A 19,295-nucleotide genomic window follows, 5' to 3' on the forward strand; every position below is an offset into this window, starting at 1 on the left:
GAGAGGACATGCGCACCATGCATATGAAGAGAGAGAAATAAGAGGAGGACCACGTGAGGGCTTTTTGTTGGTCAATTGCATGCGTGGACTCCTGTTTAGATCCCCCATAGTTAGTTTCGATTTGCCAAAAAAGGGATGTCCAGGCCACTTCGCGGATAGATAGGGGTTTTTATTGGATGACAAAAGTTGACACAAGTGATCCGAACACCATAATCCAGACGTACACTGGAGCTTTGACGGCCTTCTTTGGACATGCCCTCACATTCGATTATGCTACAACGAACTAATAATATAGGTTAAAAATAATAAATAAACGAGAAATTGTTAGCTCACAGATTTGTAGACCTCGGAGTTGCCACCTTTTTTTTTGAAAAATATGAAGACTTTATTCATTAGATATAAGAAGTACATCGTTCATGAGGATTATTACAATCTCATCTACAGGTTCCTCAAACCAGACAGAAGTCAAAGAAAATCTAGCTAATTTAGCAAGCTCATGAGCTACTTTATTTGCTTCTCTATTACAACGTTCGAATCTAGTAATACTAAAATCATAAGCGTAATGAAAACAATCGTCGAAGATTGCTGCTGCCGCGCCCGCTGATTGTCCTCCATCCTGCATAGTATAAATTACCTCCAGGTTATCTGAGTTAATAATAAGGAGATTACATCCCGCCCTTTGCGCCAGAGTTAAACCAAACTTGAGAGCAAGAGCTTCCGCCATCAGCACATCTGCGCAGTAATTGTTGACACCTGATTTTGGCAAGATATAGATTGTAATGAAGATGGTCTCGAGTGAACGGGTTTTCAGCATGAAAAGATTCACGTCGCCGAGTGGAACACCTTTGATGTTTCGGTTATATTCATTCGACCTTATCTTACGGACCGAAACTATACTCCGAGTGTCATAATTCAATGTTTCGAGTGGTTTTTGGCCAATCACGTCTTCAAGATGACCTCGGATGAAGGAGCACTCTTAAGGAATTGTCTTCGTCTCGTCGAGCCAATCGATTTTGATATATAAATCATCTCAATCCGAGTTCATATGCAAAAGTTAGAGACAATACACTGCAGACCGAACCTCAACGGAAATATGGCGCGAGGTGCCAGACACTTGTCTGATAGGTTGCGCGAGTAATTCTGCCATCAAGGCGGTCTTGAATCGAAAAACCTTCAACACGAAAAAGTTTTGTCTCGTCGAGCCGATCGTTTTCCATATAAAATTTGTCTCAATCCGAGATCGTATGCAACCTGGAGAGGCAAATCAAGATCAGGCTGTGTTTTCAGTCGGGAAATCCGAGTAAAAGTTTACCATCCGAGTGAAAACCTACCGATCGAGTAAAAGGTCGAGTGAAAACTTATCGATCGAGTAAAAGATTGGCTTCCGAGTGAAAATATAGTAATCCGAGTGAAATTATCATCCGAGTGAAGTTATTCCGAGTGAAAAGATTACCGTCGGAATGAAAACTTGACGTTCGAGTAAGATATTGCCTTCCGAGTGAAATATAGTCATCCGAGTGAAAGATTGTCTTCCGAGTGAAATTATAGTCATCCGAGTGAAAGATTGTCTTATCCGAGTGAAAGATTGTCTTCCGAATGAAAGACTCTAACATCCGAGTGAAAAGGTCCAGTCGGACGAAAAACTCTAATATCCGAGTGGATGAGCTCGGATCCGAGTGAAACTGAAGATGTGCCCGAAAGGTAATCCAGATGACTTCGGATGGAAAAGTGATCAACACGGAAGTTGTGCGCATCGTCAAAACGGTGAACTTTGGTTTTGGAGTCATTATCATCTGAGATAGTATACGGCCTGTAAGTTCACTACGAGACTCAGACAATCCAGTCCGTTACATGACCGAGTCCGACTGGATATTAAAGATGGCTTCGTAGAATATTCAAGATGTTCTTATTTGGAAAAGTGTTCAACATAAGAATTGTTCGTCTCGTCGAGGCGCACAAGTTTCATATTTGGGCCGTCTTGATCGGAGGTCATATGCAAGCTCGGCGGCCCACGCAAGGAGGAAGACAGAAGTTGGGCTAGATTCAGACTGAATTCGAGTTGGAATAGAATTAGGACTCTAGGACGTGAATCGATGTAATTTTTTGTAAGGAAAGCCTAGATGAATCCTTTGCTTGTATGGGAAGTCCAGCCGCCTCTTATATATTTTGGGGGTGATGGCCGATTGAACAACACCAATTGAACAAACACATCTACTACTTTTTCGTGTTCATCTACTTTTTATCTCTCCCTTGTATCTTTCTTCTCGTTCTTCGCTAGTTCTTCATGCTGGAGGGCTGTGAATCCACGAGGCTCTAGGGGCGAGCGAATCGACCTAGAGAAGCCCATAGCCGCCGCAAGCCCTGACGGGGTCCCTCTCGGGCAAGCGGGGCTTCGGGTCTACAAAAGCATCTGCCGGCTGTCTTGCGTATCGCGCTGTCGGTCGGATCTCCTTCGACGCGAGCTGCGGTGCATCACCCCCAGCGTCGAGGGTACACGGTGACATGTTCGTGTGTGAACAGTAATCGATCTTCACATTCCCTCCAGCAATAAACCTGCCTTTGTCGTCTCTCGGGACCGCCCCCATCGTTCCCCTAAGCATATCATGGTCAAAAGAAGCATAAACATTAAGTTTCACGAAATCTCTAGGGGGACAGGACCATCCTTCCTTCTTAATGGTAGCCTTGGGCGATGAAGCATTAACAAAGTTTGTGGTAAGTGCTAAAACACCCATTGAAATCTGCAAGGCATTTTGGGTTGTCTCCTTATGCACTAACTTTCGTCTTTCCCACCATAAATACCATGTTGAGACAGCAATCATCTCACGCACATTGTGGTGACCTATCATCCTCAATTCTTGGTCCGGGAGAAGTAGTAAGTACTCCAACACCGCCTCTCCAGCATGGTCTACCTCGCACGCTTTATCGATTATATCAATTATCCCTAGCCTTTTCCAAACCTCCTTTGCTTTCCTACAACGGAAAAACATATGTTTTGTATCTTCTAAGCCCTCTGAGCAAGTGGGACAAGTGGGTGAAACCTTCATATGTATATTAGCAAGTGTAACCCGGCATGGGAGAGTTCCATGAAGCGTACGCCATATAAAAATTTTCACTTTTGCCGGGCAAGATAACTTCCATATCTTACTCCAAATAGGGTTAACTGTGGTTCGCCCCATTCCATTGGAGTATTTTAATTTGTTACCATACTGATTTTCCCACTCGATGGAATATGCTGACCGAACCGAGAACATTCCATTTTTTGTATAGCTCCAAGCAATAAAATCTGGCATATCATATTGCGAGAGTGGAATTGAAAGAATCCGTTGTATATCGATGGGCCACATAGTTTGTTTGATGAGTTCTTCATCCCAATTATTAGACACAGGATCAATGAGATCACCTACCTTGGTTAACAGATGTCCCCCCTTCGGCGTTACAATTCTCCTATTAGCACAGTTTGGGATCCAAGCATCTTCCCAAATATTTATTTTTTGTCCGTTCCCCACTCGCCAGATATAGCCTCTTTTCAGGGTAAGGATGCCTGCCATAATACTCTACCATGTAAAAGAAGAGCCTTTCCTTTGTTTAGCATTCATCAAGTCACCATCAGGGTAGTACTTTGCCCTTAAGATAGAAGCACACAAAGAATCAGGGTTATCCAGAAGACGCCACGCTTGTTTAGCGAGCAACGCCAAGTTGAAACAATCAATATCACGAAATCTCATGCCTCCTTGATTTTTAGGAACACACATTTTCTACCACGACATCCAATGCATCCTTTTCTGGTTCTCCTCGTCTCCCCACCAGAAATACGCTATCGGTCAATGATTCCTTTACAAATTTTTTACGAATTTTAAAGACCGACATTTCATAGGTGGGTATGGCTTGGATCACAGCCTTGAGCTGGATTTCCTTCCCCCCCGGTGGACAACAATTTCTCCTTCCAGCCACTGATTTTCTTAATAATTCGTTCAATCAAAAATTGGAAACAGTCTATTTTATTCATCCCCACATTTGCTGGTAGGCCCAAATATTTATCAGTAAGAGCCTCCGTCATTATATTCAGTGTTGTACATAATTGTGCTCTAATCTCCACCTTCGTATTGGGGCTAAAGAAAATGCTGGATTTTTCAACGCTTACCAATTGTCCTGATGCCTTACAGTATAGATCAAGCGCTGCTTTTAGAGCTTCTGCATTGTGTTGGTTTGCTTTCATAAGAATCAAAGAATCATCTGCAAATAAGAGATTTGTGATAGGTGGGGCATCTCTACAGACTTTTACACTTGATATAGTTCCAATTTCCTCTGCGTGTGTGAGTAAAGCATTCAGACCCTCAGTACATAACAAGAAAAGGTATGGCGAGAACGGGTCTCCCTGTCTCAACCCCCTTGTGGGCTTGAAACTCTCACTTTCCTCTCCATTTATCCTAACCCTGTACTCAACTGTTGAGACACATTGCATCATAAAGTTCACCCATTCTTGTCGAAAACCCAATCTCAACATAATTTCCTTCTAAAAAGACCACTCAACTCTATTATAAGCTTTGTGGATATCCAGTTTTATCGCGCAGATGCCTTCTTTACCTTCTCTTTTGTTCTTGATTGTGTGGAAACACTCATAGGCTACTAAAATATTATCTGTTATCAATCTGCCAGGCACAAAGGTACTTTGAGTTGGGCTAATAATATCTGGCAGGAGAAGCTTCAAGCTAGAGGCCACCATTTTTGCAATGATTTTATATACCACATTACATAAGCTGATCGGCTTAAATTGGGTTACCTTTTCTGGTGAATTAACCTTTGCGATCATCACAATCGATGTATTGTTCCAACTGGCTGGAATAGTGCATGTATTGATCGCTTGCAAAACCTCCTCAATTAGGTCGTCCCCTAACCTGGGCCAAAATCTTTTATAGAAGATAGCATGGAGTCCATCCGGCCCGGGGGCATTTAGATCCCCAATATCGAACAAAGCCTTACGAACGTCTTCAGTAGTATAAGGGGCGAGAAGAGTATTGTTCATTTCAGAAGAAACTCTTCGACAAACAAGGGACAAGACCTCTTGGCTTGGACATTGAATTTCCGATGTGAAGAGTTTTGCGAAATAATCAGTGATGTGATCCTGTAGCTCCTTATCCTCTCTCCAGACCCCCAAGTCATCCAATAACTTCTTGATATTATTTCTCTTCTTCCTAGCCGTAGCTGCGTTATGGAAGAAAGATGTGTTACGGTCCCCATGCATTAACCAGTTTGCATGGCCTCTTTGTAGCCAGAAAATTTCCTCCTGGTCTAAGAGGTTTTCAATAACCACAATTATCTCCTTCTGTCGGCAACGAGACTCAGCATTCGTCCGGCCGCATCGCAGTCTCTCTAACTCTTTTTTCAATTTCTTAATTCTCAGCTTCGGACCCTTTAAAAATTCACGATCCCAATCGTGAAGATCAGCATGCACGGCTCTCGTTCGATCCGCAAGAGAAGGCCCAATACCGGCTAACTTTGCTTTCTCCCAAGATGCCTTAATGATTTCATTAACAGTGTCTTCCTGTAACCACCTAGCTTCAAATTGTTTTGCACGTCCCACTGGTTGCTTGAAAATATTCTCGTCTAGATAATTCGTATCGAGCACCAGGGGGCGATGGTCAGAATGAACATGTTCTTCATTAATCACCTTTGCACGAGGGAATTTGAGTGCCCACCCAATATTACATACTGCACGATCAAGACGCTCTCGAATATCACCTCTGCTCCAAGTAAAAAGGTCGCCAGTGTAACCTAAGTCCTCTAGCCCACAATCCATAAGGCATTCACGGAACTCCCTCATCATACCATTTGGTCTCGCATTACCGCACTCTTTTTCCGAAGAATATAATATTTCATTAAAATCCCCCAAAATTACCCAAGGATGGCCCCCCTTACTGTGAAGATTGCGAATGTCATCCCAGGATAAGCTGCGTTCATTCCAGTTTGGACGGCCATAGAAGCCCGTGAATCGCCATTGCACAATATTTTCATTCATAAATAAAACATCAATAAAATAAGGCGAGACATAGTTCAACTCAATTTTATTCGACTCATAATAAAACATAACAAGGCCACCGGCCCGACCATCACTCTCCACTACAAACATAGAATCAAAGCTTAAGACACGGCGTAGCTCTTCAGCTTTACATTTATTCAAATGAGACTCTGAAAGAAAAACTAAATCTGCCTTTATATGCCCGTGTAGTTCTAGGAGCTCGCGAACTGCCATGTTGGAGAGCATGCCACGGCAATTCCATCCTAAGATTTTCATTTGGCCCGACGGACCTCCTCCTCAAAGGTCGCCAATGCGCCATTTTCACCTTTCTCTTCTCCAACAGACTCCACCCCTTGTGGAACATACTCCTCCTCCTTCTCATCAGTTTCTTCTGCAACATGTGCAACCACACCATCCACGTTCTGCACCGCTTCAACTCGACCTGTACACACTCGCTTTGAGGGGCCGATAATGTCCCCGTATAATATACGCTCATCACTATCCAACGATTTCTCGAAAGAGAACTCTAGATCACTACCCGTCGGGCGTACATCAGGAAAAAGGCTCCTTTTTTTGCCTAGGACTTGCATGCGGGCGTTCTCAGATCGCTTTCTTCCCCCTTTCTTGCTATCTTTTTTCTCACTCTTTCTAGGGTGGCCCTGCGTGTGAGTTTTCACAGCACTAAATTTGAAATTAGCAATATCTGTTGCTGTCTCATTCCCAGCCGCCGCAAGTCTCGCAGCAACTGCACCTGAAAGTGCTTCAAGTATTCCAGGATGGAATAGAAGCTTCCCCGTTTCAGTATCAGTCGAGTGGCCCATGATGGCCGCCCCCATCTCCTGGCTTGCCCGAGCCACCGAATGCTGTTGTACCGAACTAGGCACACAAGGCGGCTCGCTGGTCAGGGCCACATGCAGTGGCGGTTGGCCCTCCTGGCCAAAAGGCAATCCCCCGCAGGGGTTCTTGAGCATCGCCAGCTCCCGGCCCTCCTGGCTGAGACTGGCATGTTTCCCCAGCGCCTTCGCCTGGCCCTCCTGGCCCGGTTCAGCGCCTGCAAACTCCTTCGTCGCCATGGTTGCTGAAGAGGCAGGGACAACAGCCTCTTTCTCAGAGACAGTGAGTTCTCTCACGGCTGAAGCCACCTTGATGACGTCCATAATCTTGACGGCCTTGTTGATGTCGATGCCGGTAATCGGAACCTTCTCTCCACGGGAAGATCCCCCAACATTAAGAACTCTTCTACTTACACCTTGTCCTTTCCAGTAAGCTTCTACGCTAAGATTTTTAGGGAAGGTAGGCACTCTCTTATCACTAGGAATATTACAAAATCTCTCGGATGAATGGCCTACGATCCCACAACACTCACAATACAAAGGTAGTTTTTCATACCGTACATCATATTTGACTACTTTCGAGCTACCCAAAGGAATAAACTCAACTGTACTCTTCAGAGGTTCGTGCAATAAAACTTCCACCCGCACACGCAGAAAATTTTCCACAATGACATGGTTGCGGTGTGAAACCTCTAGCACCTCCCCAATTTGATCTCCAAAAGACGAACCCATGCTTACGGTCTTGAGCTAAAAAGGGAGGCCGTGTACCTGGACCCAGATGGCGATTACACCCAGGTCGATCTCGGCCGGGTCGCCCTTGCCGCCGAACTCAGCAAAGACGAGACCATCCCGCTTATAGTGCCATGGCCGCGCCTTTAGCACGAACCGTCGATCACCCTCGGCGGCGAAGTTGAGGACAAACCTCCCGTCATCAGAGGCCACCTCCTAGACGGTGACCACACCTTGGTGTTTCCACGCCGTGGCCTGGAGTTCATTGACGATGACGCGTGGGTTGGCCTGGAAAGGGGACAGGAGCCGGCCGACCACGAGGTGGCCGCTGACGGCCTAGCGCGCTGCATCCTTGTCGATGACAAGAGGGGTCCCCTCCCCTTTGGTCTTCCTGGATGCCGTCTTCCTAGCACGATCGGGGGTAGCCGGGAGCACAGAGGATCCAGCCTCCAAAGACTCCTGCGTTGAGCGCACCCCACCTGCCGGTGCCAGCAGTACGCTAGGATTCGCTCCTCCTGATTGTTCTGCCGCTCCCCTATTCACACTCCCTACCCCCTGGCTTGCCATGCCGCTCAGTACGTGAGGAAGCAAACAACAGTGGTTTGCTGTGAGTTGAGATGAACTGAGACACCTCGACTGATCACACATATAGCACCGTAAACGCCCAGCCCCCTCAATCACTAAGGAGTGATTGGGTATCTTAATGAAAAAGGAAAAGCCATAAAGTTGCCATTTCCAAACATTGACAGCGAGAAATCCTCTAAAACTTTCAAAGAAATTGGAATCCACAGATTCCGGAAAAACAATCATTGACATGGATGATCCCCTCTGATTCCTCTCCTTACTATCCAAACTATAGAAAGGGTCTATCAAATAGTCAGGAGTAATGAACACCTCCTCCTCTGTCCCTAAAGTATTCCCCAAAACACGATTCACCGGATCCGCAGTTTCCATAGCTAACTTGGACCTGACCGGACCTTCCTCATGTGAATCAGAGATCTCACCTGCCAATTTGCGGCACAAATCCTTCAATCTTCTTCTTGAAAGCTCGAGGCATCTTTCCCAATTTTTCTCCTTCCTGATTAACCTCCTTGATCTCTCCCGAAAAGCCTTCCACTCCTTGCCGCTGAAGACGCCCCCGACGAGGCCGTCTCCAGGAGGGCCGCCCCCTTTTCCGGCGGGGCCGCCGGCACTTGGGCCGCCATCTATGCCGCCAGGATCTTCGTCGCCGCGCGATCGCCTACCTCGGAGTTGCCACTTTACAGTGACTACTCCATCTCCGCTTCGAACTAATGGACTCTGTCATTGTCAGTTATTGCCCTTTCTTTGATTTGAGTTAGCATAAGACAACATCCAGCCAACATCCGTTTTCAGCTACAATGTACGATGCTAGTACAACCGAAAGCAATGAATGATACACCTAAACTTGACAACTTCATTTCCCATGAGGTGTTAAGTTGAGTGAGGTATAAAAGTGGAAATGCATATTCAATCAGAGGAGAAAAGAAATATAGAGTCACAACAGACTTGTAAACTTATGAATTACGGCCAAAGAGACATTTGTGAGATTAAACTCAATGTGGAGAACAAACATATTCATTTTTTTGATAAAGTGAGTATATTAATACTAAGATGATATCAATTACACCGTCCATGCCGAAGCAATTAGAGGCTCGCAGCAGCAGGAGCAGTGGTGACGCCACCTAAACTTCGAAAAGGAATGAAGTCTGCCAGTGTTGTCATCCCCACTCACCACTTCTGCAAAACGCCGATCGATCGACACACGTGCTTCACCTGATCCGCTATGAGAACACCCTGGAATCATCAAAAGACAAACGACATGATCTCCCCATCAACACCTTGGACATCGCGGCACTGAATTTGCCCAATCGGATCCAAGGTAAACAGGGGGCACCGCTAGCCTTGGATATCATCATCGATGACATCGGCACAACGAATCAAACACCATGATGAAGACTGTCGGAGTAATGGGCCACGGGTAGCCTAACCCGAGGCCCCGAGCCTTTCAAAAACATCGGGGCCGGCTGTGCCCCTCAAGACGGCAAGATGAAGCGCCGCCTTCTGGTGGCCGGCTGGTGCTACCTCTTGAGCACTGCATTGGATTTCCCCGAAGAGGAAGGGATGATGCAGCAAAGTAGTGTAAGTATTTCCCTCAGTTTTTGAGAACCAAGGTATCAATCCAGTAGGAGGCTACACTCGAGTCCCTTGTACCTACACAAAAACAATAGCTCAACGCAACCAACGCGCTTAGGGGTTGTCAATCCCTTCACGGTCACTTACGAAAGTGAGATCTGATAGAGATGATAAATAATATTTTTGGTATTTTCGGTATAAAGCTGCAAAGTAAATAAAGTAAAGCAAAGTAAAAGCAAAGCAATAATAAAGTGATGGAGCTCGATATGATGAGAAAGAGACCCGGGGGCCATAGGTTTCACTGGTGGCTTCTCTCAAGAGCATAAGTATTCTACGGTGGGTGAACAAATTACTGTTGATCAATTGACAGAATTGAGCATAGTTATGAGAATATCTAGGTATGATCATGTATATAGGCATCACGTCCGAGACAAGTAGACCGAAATGATTCTGCATCTACTACTATTACTCCACTCATTGACCGCTATCCAGCATGCACCTAGAGTATTAAGTTAAAAATAGAGTAACACCTTAAGCAAGATGATATGATGTAGAGGGATAATTTCATGCAATATGATAAAAACCCCCATATTGTTATCCTCGATGGCAACAATACAATATGTGCCTTGCTGCCCCTTCTGTCACTGGGACTGGACACCGCAAGATTGAACCCAAAGCTAAGCACTTCTCCCATGGCAAGAACAACCAATCTAGTAGGCCAAACCAAACTGATAATTCGAAGAGACTTGCAAAGATAACCAATCATACATAAAAGAATTCAGAGAAGATTCAAATATTATTCATAGATAGACTTGATCATAAACCCACAATTCATCGGTCTCAACAAACACACCGCAAAAAGAAGATTACATCGAATAGATCTCCACAAGAGAGGGGGAGAACATTGTATTGAGATCCAAAAAGAGAGAAGAAGCCATCTAGCTACTAGCTATGGACCCGTAGGTCTGAAGTAAACTACTCACACTTCATCGGAGGGGCTTCGATGATGATGTAGGAGCCCTCCCTGATCGATGCCCCCTCCGACGGAGCTCCGGAACAGGCCCCAAGATGGGATCTCGTGGATACAGAAAGTTGCGGCGGTGGAATTAGGTTTTTGACTTCGTCCCCGATCGTTTGGGGGTACGTGGATATATATAGGAGGAAGAAGTACGTCGGTGGAGCTTCGAGAGGCCCACGAGGTAGGGGGCGCACCCTAGGGGGGGGCGCCCCTACCCTCCTGACCACCTCGTGGCTTCCTTGACGGAGGGTCCAAGTCTCCTGGATCTTATCTGATGAGAAAATCATGTTTCCGAAGGTTTCATTCCGTTTGGACTCCGTTTGATATTCCTTTTCTTTGAAACCCTAAAACAGGCAAAAAAACAGCAATTCGGGCTGGGCCTCCGGTTAATAGGTTAGTCCCAAAAATAATAGAAAAGTGGAAAATAAAGCCCAATAATGTCTAAAACAGTAGATAATATAGCATGAAGCAATCAAAAATTATAGATACGTTGGAGACGTATCAGCTGGCAGAATGGCCGACTGCCAGAAGACGGCCATGCTCAGGAAGGCGACTCCAAGACGGGCCGACTCCTAGCAAGCGGCCTCCAGAGAGGCCGACTCCTAGCAGTCGGCCCATGGCGCCCTCAAAGTCTGCGCCCCCATTAAGAAGACAAGACGGGGTACGGCTACAGTGCGAGCCTTCCCCCCCGAATCCAGGGACGGGCGTGGCCACAGTGCCCTGTACAGGCAAAGATCTCCGTATGACGCGACACTGTTGTCTCTCCCCCCACATGTCGCACCTGACAGGCGGAGTCCTGTTCCCCGAAGGCCTGTCAGGTACGGCTTGCAGACGACCGGCCCTATCTGACAGCCAGAGCCCTGAAGTCGGAGGGGGCTGGGGCAGCCAGACCTCGGAGGAGCCGGCTACCAGCAGGCGGCCAATCCCTCCCTTGGGCCCCACGCGCCATCAACCAGATGAGACACGGAGTGGCAACAGTGATCACCCACCAGGCGGCGGGACTGTAGCCATGCCTCCCCGACCAAGCCTGCGTCATTAGCGTTATGACTACAGTGATCAGCAGCCGGCAAGACCCGCAAGCGGCGGGAGCGTCTTGTCGGCTTCGTACCAGACCAGGCGGCGGGCCCCAGCTGTCGGCCAAGTGGCCGGCGACCAGAGAGAATGACGACCGGGCCCTACGCCCGACCAGATTACCATTGTACCCCTGGGGGGTAGGCCTATATAAACCCCCTAGGGCACCCATGCAAAGGGTTCGGCCAGTTAGGACTAGACTCATACCTAGAGGAGGAGAGAGCGTGCCTGCCTTCTTCCACCTCTAGCAAACAGCTCGAGGAGCACCATTGTACCACTTACACACTAGTGATCATGCGGAGCCCCACAGAGCAGGACTAGGGGTGTTATCTCCGAGGAGAGCCCGGAACCTGGGTAAAGTACCCCAGCATTCGTGTCTATGCCTCATCCCGCTTCCAGGCACCGACGACGTTCTACTCGCACCCACCATGATAAGCGATCCTTTGGCATATATCACACCCAATCCCCGAAATTTGGCGCCCACCGTGGGGGGAGGTGCACTGTTTCCCGGAGAACTGTTCTGGACGGGAACCCTGTTCCTTCCTAGCGAGCGCAGCCAGCCCAACATGCCGGACGGTGTCTGCACCGAGGCGTTGCACGGTGCGGAGATCGCCTGCGCAGCGAGCTACCTCGCCGATCTTTTTGATGAGATTCACCTCTCCGACAAGCTCGCGTCCGACGCGGGCACCAACGGCCTCGAAGGCCGCCTCGCGGGCCTCCTCGATCAGCTCCATGTCGCCAGCGAGCCTGCTGTTGACTTGGAGTCGGTTGGCTCCACCGACCCGATGTTGGTCGACTTTGACACAGCGTCGCTCGACACGTTCCTCTCCAATGTGGTGGTCTACGATGCGCCGCTTCCTCGCGCGGACAGCGGTGGCAGCACCGTCACGGAGGTGCTCATGATCAGCCATGGCAAGCACTCTGGCGGGGGTGGTCAGGACCCGTTGCAGACGGCAATGCAAGACTTGGCTGCGCCAATCCCGGAAGACGCCGACGCTGAGACGCCGAAAGCGCGCCGCGTCCAGCTCGTTGAGAGCGCCAGCCGGCTGGCCAGCATGAGACGCCTTTCGGAGGCCTATCAGCGGGATATGGACCGTGCTATAGGAGGCACTCCGGCTCCTGGTGGGCCTAGCCTCGTTGGCCCGATCAGGCAGCGTGGCGCGGCCATCGCCAGCATGTTCGGGACAGACCGTCCCGTCTATGCCACGCCTGCAGAGAACATACGAGCTGCCCAGGCGGCAGCAGACGAGCTAGACAAGCTCGAGGGCGACGAGCGTCGCCACATGACGGAGCGAGTTCAACGGCTCCTGGACGCGGCTGCTGAGCAGCAAGATGCCGAGTGCCGCACTGAAGCGCCCAACCGGCGAAATGACGACCCACCACCTCACCGAGACCAAGGAGCGACATCCCGAACGCCGACTGGTGGTGTCCACGATATAAGAGACAAGGAGCCGGGAGCCAGCCGTAGCCGGACTCATGTCACCATCGAGCGCAACCAAGACGGCCGCCCAAGAGCAGTGCGACGGCGAGACGACTACCCGCCGCCTCCTCCCCGCAGGGAGAGGCGAATCTCCCCGCCGCTTGTTGACCACCCATCACTCGGCGACCGCCTTGGCCGCCGAGAAGGAATCGGAGAAAACGATGCTCGCCATCGGATCGATCGCCTCAATTGGTCCCTGGCGCTAGAAAAGAAGACGAGCTGGGTCTGCCTTGTTTTGGCCGCCGCATCCGAGATGAGCCATTTCCCAAAGGATTCACTCTCCCAAGAGATACCCCCAAGTACACCGGCTTCGTGAAGCCGGAGGACTGGCTGGTCGACTACTCCACAGCCGTCAGCATCACCAACGACAACAAGCGCGTCGCCGTGAAGTACGTCCCCCTCATGCTCCAGGGCATGGCCCAGACATGGTTGAACAGCCTGAAGACCCGCAGCGTCAACAGCTGGGTTGACTTTACTGAAGCATTCACCCGTAACTTCACTAGCACGTACAAGCGGCCGCCCAAGCCTCGCCAGCTCTCCCTGTTGGGAAACGTAGCATAAATTCAAAATTTTCCTACGTGTCACCAAGATCTATCTATGAAGTCATCTAGCAACGAGGGAGGAGTGGATCTACATACCCTTGTAGATCGCGCGCGGAAGCGTTCAAGAGAACGGGGTTGATGGAGTCGTACTCGTCGTGATCCAAATCACCGATGATCCTAGCGCCGAACGGACGGCACCTCCGCGTTCAACACACGTACGGAGCAGCGACGTCTCCTCCTTCTTGATACAGCAAGGGGGGAGGAGAGGTTGATGGAGATCCAGCAGCACAACGGCGTGGTGGTGGAAGTAGCGGGATTCCAACAGGGCTTCGCCAAGCGCTGCGGGAGGAGGGAGATGTGTCATGGGAGGGAGAGGGAGGCGCCAGGGCTTAGGTGCGGCTGCCCTCCCTTCCCCCCACTATATATAGGGCCAAGGGAGAGGGGGGGGTGCAGCCTTGGCCTGTCCTCCAAGGAAGGGTGCGGCCAGGGAGGAGTCCATCCTCCCCAAGGCACCTAGGAGGTGCCTTCCCCCTTTAGGACTCTTTCTTTCCCTTATCTCTTGGCGCATGGGCCTCTTGGGGCTGGTGCCCTTGGCCCATATAGGCCAAGGCGCACACCCCTACAGCCCATATGCCCCCCCGGGGCAGGTGGACCCCCTTGGTGGACCCCCGGACCCCTTTCGGCACTCCCGGTACAATACCGATAATGCGCGAAACTTTTCCGGCGACCAAAACAAGACTTCCCATATATAAATATTTACCTCCGGACCATTCCGGAACTCCTCGTGACATTCGGGATCTCATCCGGGACTCCGAACAACTTTCGGGTTACCGCATACTAATATCTCTATAACCCTAGCGTCACCGAACCTTAAGTGTGTAGACCCTACGGGTTCGGGAGACATGCAGACATGACCGAGATGACTCTCCGGTTAATAACCAACAGCGGGATCTGGATACCCATGTTGGCTCCCACATGTTCCATGATGATCTCATCGGATGAACCACGATGTCAAGGACTTAATCAATCCCGTATACAATTCCCTTTGTCTAGCGGTACGATACTTGCCCGAGATTCGATCGTCGGTATCCCGATACCATGTTCAATCTCGTTACCGGCAAGTCTCTTTACTCGTTTCGTAACACATCATCCCGTGATCAACTCCTTGATCACATTGTGCACATTATGATGATGTCCTACCGAGTGGGCCCAGAGATACCTCTCCGTTTACACGGAGTGACAAATCCCAGTCTCAATTCGTGCCAACCCAACAGACACTTTCGGAGATACCTGTAGTGTACCTTTATAGCCACCCAGTTACGTTGTGACGTTTGGCACACCCAAAGCACTCCTACGGTATCCGGGAGTTGCATAATCTCATGGTCTAAGGAAATGATACTTGACATTAGAAAAGCTTTAGCATACGAACTACATGATCTTGTGCTAGGCTTAGGATTGGGTCTTTGTCCATCACATCATTCTCCTAATGATGTGATCCCGTTATCAATGACATCCAATGTCCATGGTCAGGAAACCGTAACCATCTATTAATCAACGAGCTAGTCAACTAGAGGCTTACTAGGGACATGGTGTTGTCTATGTATCCACACATGTATCTGAGTTTCCTATCAATACAATTCTAGCATGGATAATAAACGATTATCATGAACAAGGAAATATAATAATAACTAATTTATTATTGCCTCCAGGGCATATTTACAACAGTCTCCCACTTGCACTAGAGTCAATAATCCAGTTCACATCGATATGTGATTAACACTCAAGGTCACATCCCCATGTGACTAACACCCAAAGAGTTTACTAGAGTCAATAATCTAGTTCACATTACCATGTGATTAACACTCGATGAGTTCTGGGTTTGAACATGTTATGCTTGTGAGAGATGTTATAGTCAACGGGTCTGAATCTTTCAGATCCGTATGTACTTCGCAAATCTCTATGTCATCTTGTAGATGCAGCTACTACGCTATATTTGGAGCCATTTCAAATAATTGTTCTACTTGGAGCTATTCTAAATTGTTGCTCCATTATACGTATCTGGTATCTCTACTCAGAGCTATCCGGATAGGTGTTAAGCTTGCATCGACGTAACTCTTTACGTCGAACTCTTTATCACCTCCATAACCGAGAAACATATCCTTATTCCTCTAAGGATAATTTAGACCGCTATCTGGTGATCTACTCCTAGATTACCTTTGTACCCTCTTGCCAGATATGTGGCAAGGCACACATCAGGTGCGGTACTCAGCATGGCATACCGTATAGAGCCTATGACAAAAGCATAGGGGACGACCTTCGTCCTTCCTCTTTCTTCTGCTGTGGTCGAGCTTTAAGTCTTAACTTCATACCTTACAACTCAGGCAAGAACTCCTTCTTTGACTGGTCCATCTTGAACACCTTCAAGATCATGTTAAGGTATGTGCTCATTTGAAAGTACCATTAAGAATTTTGATCTATCCTTATAGATCTTGATGCTCAATGTTCAAGTAGCTTAATCCAGGCTTTCCATTGAAAAATACTTTTAAATAACCCTATATGCTTTCCAGAAATTCTTCGTCATTTCTGATCAACAATATGTCAACATATACTTATCAGAAATTCTATAGTGCTCCCACTCACTTCTTTGGAAATACAAGTTTCTCATAAACTTTGTATACACCCAAAACTTTGATCATCTTATCAAAGCATACATTCCAACTCCGAGATGCTTACTCCAGTCCTTAGAAGGATTGCTGGAGCTTTGCATACTTATTAGCATCTTTCAGGATTAACAAAACCTTCCGGTTGTATCACATACAACCTTTCCTCAAAAATCGTCGAGGAAACAATGGTTTTTGGCATCCTATCTGCAAGATTTCACAAATAATGCAGTAATTGCTAATATAATTCCAACAGACTCTTAGCATCGCTACGAGTGAGAAAGTCTCATCGCAGTCAACTCCTTGAACTTGTCGGAAAACATCTTAACGACAAGTCGAGCTTTCTTAATGGTGATACCTACCATCATTGTCCATCTTCCTTTTAAAATCCATATGTACCTAACAGCCTTACGACCATCAAGTAGTTCTCCCAAAGTCTACACTTTGTTTTTCATATATGGATCCTCTCTCGGATTATATGGCCTCAAGCCATTTTGGAATCCAGGCCCACCATCGCTTCTCCATAGCTCGTAGGTTCATTGTTGTCTAGCAACATGACTTCCAAGACAGGATTACGTACCATTCTGAAGTAGTACGCATCCTTGTCATCCCACGAGGTTTGGTAGTGACTTGATCTGAAGTTTCATGATCACTATCATAAGATTCCACTTCAATTGGTGTAGGTGCCACAGGAACAACTCATGTGCCCTGCCACACACTAGTTGAAGAGACAGTTCAATAACCTCATCAAGTCTCCACCATCCTCCCACTCAATTCTTTCGAGAGAAACTTTTCCTCGAGAAAGGACCCGATTCTAGAAACAATCCCTTATTGCTTTCGGATCTGAGACATGAGGTATACCCAACTATTTTGGGTGTCCTATGAAGATGCATTTATCCGCTTTGGGTTCGAGCTTATCAGCCTGAAACTTTTCACATAAGCGTCGCAGCCCCAAACTTCTAAGAAATGACATCTTAGGTTTCTCTAAACCATAGTTCGTATGGTGTCATCTCATCGGAATTACGTGGTGCCCTATTTAAAGTGAATGTGGTTGTCTTTAATGCCTAACCCATAAACTATCATGGTAATTCGATAAGAGACATCATGGTATGCATCATATCAATAGGGTGCAGTTATGATGTTCGGACACACCATCACACTATGGTGTTCCAGGCTGTATTAGTTGTGAAACAATTTCCACAATGTCTTAATTCTGTGCCAAACTCGTAATTCAGATATTCATCTCTATGATCATATCATAGATATTTTATCCTCCTGTCACGACGATCTTTCAACTTCACCCTGAAATTACTTGAACCTTTCAATAATTCAGACTCGTGATTCATCAAGTAAATATACTCAACATCTACTCAAATCATCTGTGAAGTAAGAACATAACGATATCCACTACATGCCTCAGCACTCATTGGATTGCACACATCAAAATGTATTACTTCCAACAAGTTGCTTTCTAGTTCCATTTTACTGAAAACGAGGCTTTCAGTCATCTTGCCCATGTGGTATGATTTTCATGTCTCAAGTCTTTTCAAAACAAGTGAGCCCAAAGATCCATCAACATGGAGCTTCTTCATGCGTTTTATACCGATATGACTTACGTGGCAGTGCCACAAGTAGGTGGTACTATCATTACTATCTTTTGGCATGAACATGTGTATCACTACGATCGAGATTCAATAAACCATTCATTTCAGGTGTAAGACCATTGAAGGTATTATTCAAATAAACAGAGTAACCATTATTCTCTTTAAATGAATAACCGTATTGTGATAGACATAATCCAATCATGTGTATGCTCAATGCAAACACCAATCTCGATGGTAGAGGGAGTGTACGATATTTGATCAACCTTGGAAATACTTCCAACACATATCGTCATCTCACCTTTAGCTAGTCTCCGTTTATTCCGTAGCTTTTATTTCGAGTTACTAACACTTAGCAACCGAACCGGTATCTAATACCCTGGTGCTACTAGGAGTACTAGTAAAGTACAGATTAACATAATACATCCAATATACTTCTATCGACCTTGCCAGCCTTCTTATCTACCAAGTATCTAGGGTAATTCTGCTCCAGTGGCTGTTCCCTTTATTACAGAAGCACTTAGTCTCGGGTTTGGGTTCAACTTTGGTTTTCTTCACTAGAGCAGCAGCTGATTTGCCGTTTCATGAAGCATCCCTTTTTTCCCTTGCCCTTCTTGAAACTAGTGGTTTCACCAACCATCAACAATTGATGCTCCTTCTTGATCTCTACTTTTGTGGTGTCAAACATCGCGAATATCTCAAGGATCATCATATATGTCCCTGATATACTATAGTTCATCATGAAGCTCAAGTAGCTTGGTGGTAATGACTTCGGAGAACCATCACTATTTCATCTGGAAGATCAACTCCCACTCAATTCAAGCGATTGTTGTACTCAGACAATCTGAGCACAAGTTCAATAATTGAGCTTTTCTCCCTTAGTTTGCAGGCTAAGAAAATCGTCGGAGGTCTTATACCTCTTGACGTGGGCACGGGCCTGAAATCCCAATTTCAGCCCTCGAAACATCTCATATGTTTCGCGACGTTTCAAAACGTCTTCGGTGCCTCAACTCTAAGCCATTTAACTGAACTATCACGTAGTTATCAAAATGTGTATGTCAGATGTTCGCAACATCCATAGACAACGTTCGAGGTTCAGCACACTGAGCGGTGCATTAAGGACATAAGCCTTCTATGAAGCAATGAGGACAAACCTCAGTTTACGGACCTAGTCTGCATAATTACTACTAT

Source organism: Triticum urartu, chromosome 2 (assembly GCF_003073215.2).
Source record: "Triticum urartu cultivar G1812 chromosome 2, Tu2.1, whole genome shotgun sequence".
Classification (NCBI taxonomy): domain Eukaryota; kingdom Viridiplantae; phylum Streptophyta; class Magnoliopsida; order Poales; family Poaceae; genus Triticum; species Triticum urartu.